The following is a 6000-nucleotide window of genomic DNA, read 5'->3' as shown; positions in this document are numbered from 1 at the left end:
AAAGCCAAGCTTGGGATCAAATCTTCCTTCCCCTCGCCCCAACAACCCCCCCCCCCCCAACCCCACACCAAAAAAAAAAAAATCAATCAATCTTAGCCCAAGATCAACCACCGACCGTTAACAAGCTTGCTTTTTTTTTTTTTTTTTTTTTTTTTCCAAGAGCTAATTGTTAAACATGAGTAATAAAGCACTTAACCCCCATAAATGTAAATAAATATGATGTATCCTCTACATGTGCATGACATGGCACATTGAATTAATGCATATATTTGGATAAAATATAAGGTAGCTCAAGGAACTAAGAATTTGGCTATGTTTATGTCTTATTCATCCCAGGATTTAGGGTATTGAGATTGGACATCACACATCAACTGTGCGTTTTCATATTCTCGTGTTTCAACTTTCAAACCTTCAATTACAAGAGAACTGGGAGTTACATGAGGTTGATATATCATGTACTGTACTCCATGTATGATTTTATCGCATAGTTTAAGCTATCAAGAGTAAATTTAGGTTTAAATTTTGTAGCTTTAAGGTACTATTTATGAGATTTAAACTTCAAAGTTATTTTGATGTTGACTTACCAAAGTTATCACATTATCATCATACATCAAACTATGTACTCTTATTGTATTAATTAATTGCTTTCTTACATGACTTCTAACATAGAATAAGTCAAATAGCTAGTAGCCTTGTACACTTCAAATTGATTCAGACCAATTCATGTTGAGTACGTTTTAATCTCTTATTATCATATTAACACTTAACGGAGATCAAACTTTACCTCATTGATTTTTGACCTTAGCTTATTCTTAAAAACTCACCAAGCAGTTTATTTCTTGCGAATTATTAATTTTCTAGAGAAACAAATGTAAATTCGTTGGCCATGATCAAAACTTCATTTTCCAGTCCACTTGAAGAAAACCAACTGGAATCACATGATTCATAAGTATGTAGCACTTGCCATCAAATAAATAACACCTTAATTGATTCATAATTTCCCCATTTAAGAACGTCGGGTACGAATTTTTGCAGCATACAAGTTGACCATGCATTTTAATATTTTATACGAAGTATTTTAATGAAAATAACATAGTATGATAAATTAGGTATATTTAACGTATAAATTACTACTGTCAGATTTAGGTTTCTCAAGTTGCGGACAATTGAACATCTAGGCACAAATATACTTCTGTAGTAGTTCTGTTTAACCGGCAAACTGCACATGTCTGTTGTTAGGTGGTGGGTCTATGTTAATGTACTCAATTTATTTCTCCATTTTTTGTATATTTATACGTAATTACTTTATAGATATTATGATTAATTACTATAGGCAAGGGTATTTCTTACCACTAATTTTATATAATCATGCATTTTCTTGAGTGGGACTAGTAGACCTACATAATAATGAGAGAAAATTGATGATATTTTGTTGTTGTTACATCTTTCCTTTTCCCATGATATAGGAGATAGGACTCTTGGTGTCATTCTTGTTCTCAAAAGTGTAATCTTTTATGTTAAAAGTTAAAACGTTTTGAACAAAATAAATGTAATCACTATTTTAACATGGGATAGTATAATGCACAATTTACTCATGTGCGGTTAGTTCGTATTTAATAACTTACTTATGTTTCTGGGTAGAATAATTTCCAAATTACCGCCCACGTAGGATCACTTTGATTTTTTTTTTTTTTTAATTTTCTTTTTATTTTTACAAGGCGCGCAACGGTAGATATGTAATGACCATAAATGCATAGATTAATGTTTATAATAATGTAGCATATAGCATGGTTATGAGATTTTTATATACTGTATTTCTTTTCGAAATAATTGTAATAATTTTTATTATTATTATTATTATAAAGATATACTTACTCATGATCTCATCCTATGTTACTTGGACTCGAGTACCCATGTCCGACACAATATGTGTCCAAGTGTCCGACTTGGTTATTTTGCGAAAAAACAATCCATGGTTTTGAACTAAAAGTGAAGTGTCCGGGTGTCAGACCCTCGAAGTGTCATACCCATGTCCGAGTGTCGAGGGTCCAACACAAATACCATGAGTTGAAATGAAGAATCCAAATAACATATATCTCATCCAACATTCCAATGCACATGTTATAACCTATTGCCCATTGGTTGACATTGTAAATACTTAGCCCAAAAGGTTTAAAGGCCCAAATGTTAAAGTTGGATGGTTTAAGCTTTTCAGACTTCAGAGTTTAGTATTAATGCCCAATAAGATGAGTAGTTTAATATTGCTGCTACTTATCTAGTATCCTGCGTAACCCAAAGATCTTTATCCCTTTTATGAAAATTTTACACTACACCCCGGTGTAGCTTCTGCTACCTACACCCCCCCTCCCCAAGTGACGTCATTTTGCACATATAATATTTTAAAACTGAACATATTTTATTAATAGTTGTAAATGAACATACAATTATTTATAATTGAACATTTAATTAAGGAGCACTATTATGGATGAAAAATGTATAAAATTTATAATTTTGTACTTGTTATTGAAATTTTTTGAAGGTAGCACACACTCCTTATTGTAATTGTAAGAATCATTTCCATGAAAACTACAACATAGCACACACTCTTATTGAAATTCCTATTAAATTTGTTAAAATAACTAATTCATGATATAATTGGGTGCTTTAATTAGTAGTATAAAAATGAACTTTTAAGTATATGCACATATTCATTTTAAAATTAATGCATTTACTTGTTGATCATGAATAAGAACGAAAATGAACATTTATCAATACGTAAATTAACATTTATATATATTGAAAATGAACATTTATCAATACGTAAATTAACATTTATCATCTATTAAAATGTGAATGACGTTATACTAACATATAAATGAACATTTAACAAAATGAAAATGAACATTTATAAAAAAAAAAAAGAAAGAAATAATAATAATAATAAAAATAACTGCGAACTATAATCTTTGTTTCTCTTCTCTGAAACGGTTTCCTTCGCTCTGCAAACAAAATTGAAGAATGTACAGATATAATTTATTAGTTCTTCAATAAAAATTGCTAAGATTATAGTATAATACTTACATTGATTTACATTACTATATATGTAAATGAACATTATGAATTTCATATATGATCAAAAGATTTCATAGTATGCATAAGTCAGTTTCTCAACCCACATGAATGAATATTTATGCATTTCATAAATGTGCATAACGTATCATAAAAATGAACATTTTTTATTTTGGCATATAAAGTCAAATATAAACTCAAATAGATTCAAATATACAAATGAACATTTTTTATTTTGGCATATAAAGTCAAATATAAACTCAAATAGATTCAAATATACAAATGAACATTTATAATTCAGTATATGTTCATATATTACCTCGGAATTGTAGAAATGTTAACATCTATACCAGAAGTTAATATCTTTTAAAAGTTCTTGATCTACAATAGGAGATTTTTACAATGACTGTGTAGTAATATATAAATAAATATTTGTATTAATCATTTATTAACATGTGAATGATTGTATACTAATATATAAATGAACATTTATCAAAATGAAAATGAACATTTATAAATTTTTTTTTTTAAAAAAAAAAAACACTACGAACTAATTTAATTAATGCTTACTTTTCTCCAGATTTTTTTTTGATGTTCTTCTCCGAAGCTATTTCCTTCATACTACAATAAAAAAATGAAATACTTCATACTCAAAATTCAAATGTACTTGTTCAAATTACTAGTTTTAAAACTAAAAATAGTAAATGTTCCTGTAACATAATTGCAACAATAAATTATAAAAATTAGGGTTTATACTCTTTTTCGAATTAAATATGAACAAAATCACTTACTCCTTTGAATTTCGACCTTGATTTGTTGAATTATGTAGCAGTTGAGCAACTTTTTTGGATAATTTGTCGCAAAGTTTGTTGAAAATTTTGGATTAGAAAATGCTGAAAATGGGCGTAGAGAGAGAAAATGCAGAAAATGGGTGAGGAGAGAGAAAGTGAAAAAAGATAAATGGTGGTTTGATTTTTACTGTACAATTGCAGAAAGTGGGTATATAAGGGAGATTGTTAAACGCATCGTTTAGAGGGGGGTGTAGGGTGTGGTACCTACACTAGGGTCTAGTGTATACCAATTATCCCTTTTATAGGCAATGGGCCTAAAGTTTTGAAACATCAAAATGTCAAAATTTTAGGCCCATGTGCCCAACCCACTCCACTAAATAGATTGATGCTTGCCAAAGGCATAGCCGATGATATGTTAGGATTTACTGGTATTCCAAAGGTAATACGGAGTACTAACTTACGTAGTACTCCGTGCTTTGAGAGCAAATGTATCAAGAGTTAAGGGGACAATTTGCCACTTGTAGCAACTTAGTTTACAGTTCTACTACTTATACCAATAAAAATGAGTACGAAGTCATTCCTTAAGAAAGAAGTCACCACATTCATACAATGCATACTTTGCATTATTGTATATCCGACTCATACAAGATTTTGCTATTGAATGACAGCCATAATAATAAAACCGGAGAGTGGGAGCGCAGATTCAAATGTACTAAAAAAACAGTAATGCAGAAAACGAGAAACAGCCCATTCCCAAAGCTATCATGAGATATGCATTCCTTAGTTTAATTTTACATAACACATTTATCACTTATTGCCCATAGGCCGGTGGTGACAACCCAACAATGAATTGTAGATTGTGTCGCATGCTCACTTGGATTTATGGCAGTGGTCAGTGGAGATAAGCCTCAACAGTTAGCAAGAATATTGTTCGGCGGAGTATTAGGGTGTTAGATTCATTCTTCATGAAACTCACATTACTCTTTCGGCACAATCAGAAAAAAGGTGTGTTCGCCTCAATTTAAATTGAGTTCATATTAAATAAAAGGGTTGTTAAATATCGCCCTTGAATCTCCAACTAACGCCCGTAAAATAAAATATATTTTACAAATTTACCCTTATATTTAAAAAAAAATTTGCCCCCCTCAAACATAATTTACGCCCCCAAACCTTCACTCCCTCTTCTCTCTCTTAAAAACAATTCTCTCTCTAAACCACCACCACCTCCTTTTACCACCCACCACTACCACCACCACCTCCTCCTCCTCCTCTTTTAACCACCCACCACCACCTCCTTTTACCTCCAATTTCTCGATCTACACAGTTAGCCACGAAAATGACGAGGAAGGACAAGGAAAAGGCGGTCGCCGGAGACAACTAATAATAATAACAACTAATCACAATAATAATTAACAACGCACAACTAATAATATAACAACTAATAATGATAATTATAATAATTCTAACAATACACAACTAAATATAGTAGCAAACACAAGTAATTATAATAACAAACACAACTAATATAATCAAAATAATAATAATAACAAATACGTGAAATTCAAAACGAAAAGAAAATAATAATTCGAAATTCCCAGACAAACGCCTAGAAATTTCGAAAAACCTAGGCAGAAACGCCTAGTTTTTTCGAAATTGCCTAGGGTGTTCAAAAAAACTAGGCGAATCTGCTTAGGTTTTTCGAAATTTGTAAGCGTTTTCCTTGGTATTTCGAAAACAAAACAATTAAATAATCGTACCGATTCCGTATGGTCCGACGAACAATGTAGGTGGTGTTCCGGTCTGTCGTCGTCTTCCATGAGATCCAACGAATTAGGTTTTGCAAAATTTAAATTATTTGTTTGATTTTGATAATTAAGGTGGTTGGTGGTTAAACGTAATCGTTGGTGCCCGGTGAACACTAGAGAGAACGGTTAAAATATTTGTGTAGGGTAAAAGTGTTAAGTAAAGGTAAAAACAATAATTATTTTTATAATAAGGCTACGTACATCATTTTAGGTTATTTTACGGGTGTTAGTTAGAGATTCGAGGGTGACATTTAGCTTTCCACTAAAATAAGGAGGTTCAACTGTTCAAGCAATATAAATTTAAATTAGTGAATATAAGATGATGAATAAAAAAA

This window comes from Chenopodium quinoa, unplaced genomic scaffold, assembly GCF_001683475.1.
Source record: "Chenopodium quinoa cultivar QQ74 unplaced genomic scaffold, ASM168347v1, whole genome shotgun sequence".
Lineage (NCBI taxonomy): Eukaryota > Viridiplantae > Streptophyta > Magnoliopsida > Caryophyllales > Amaranthaceae > Chenopodium > Chenopodium quinoa.
Note: the sequence above shows the minus strand (reverse complement) of the source record.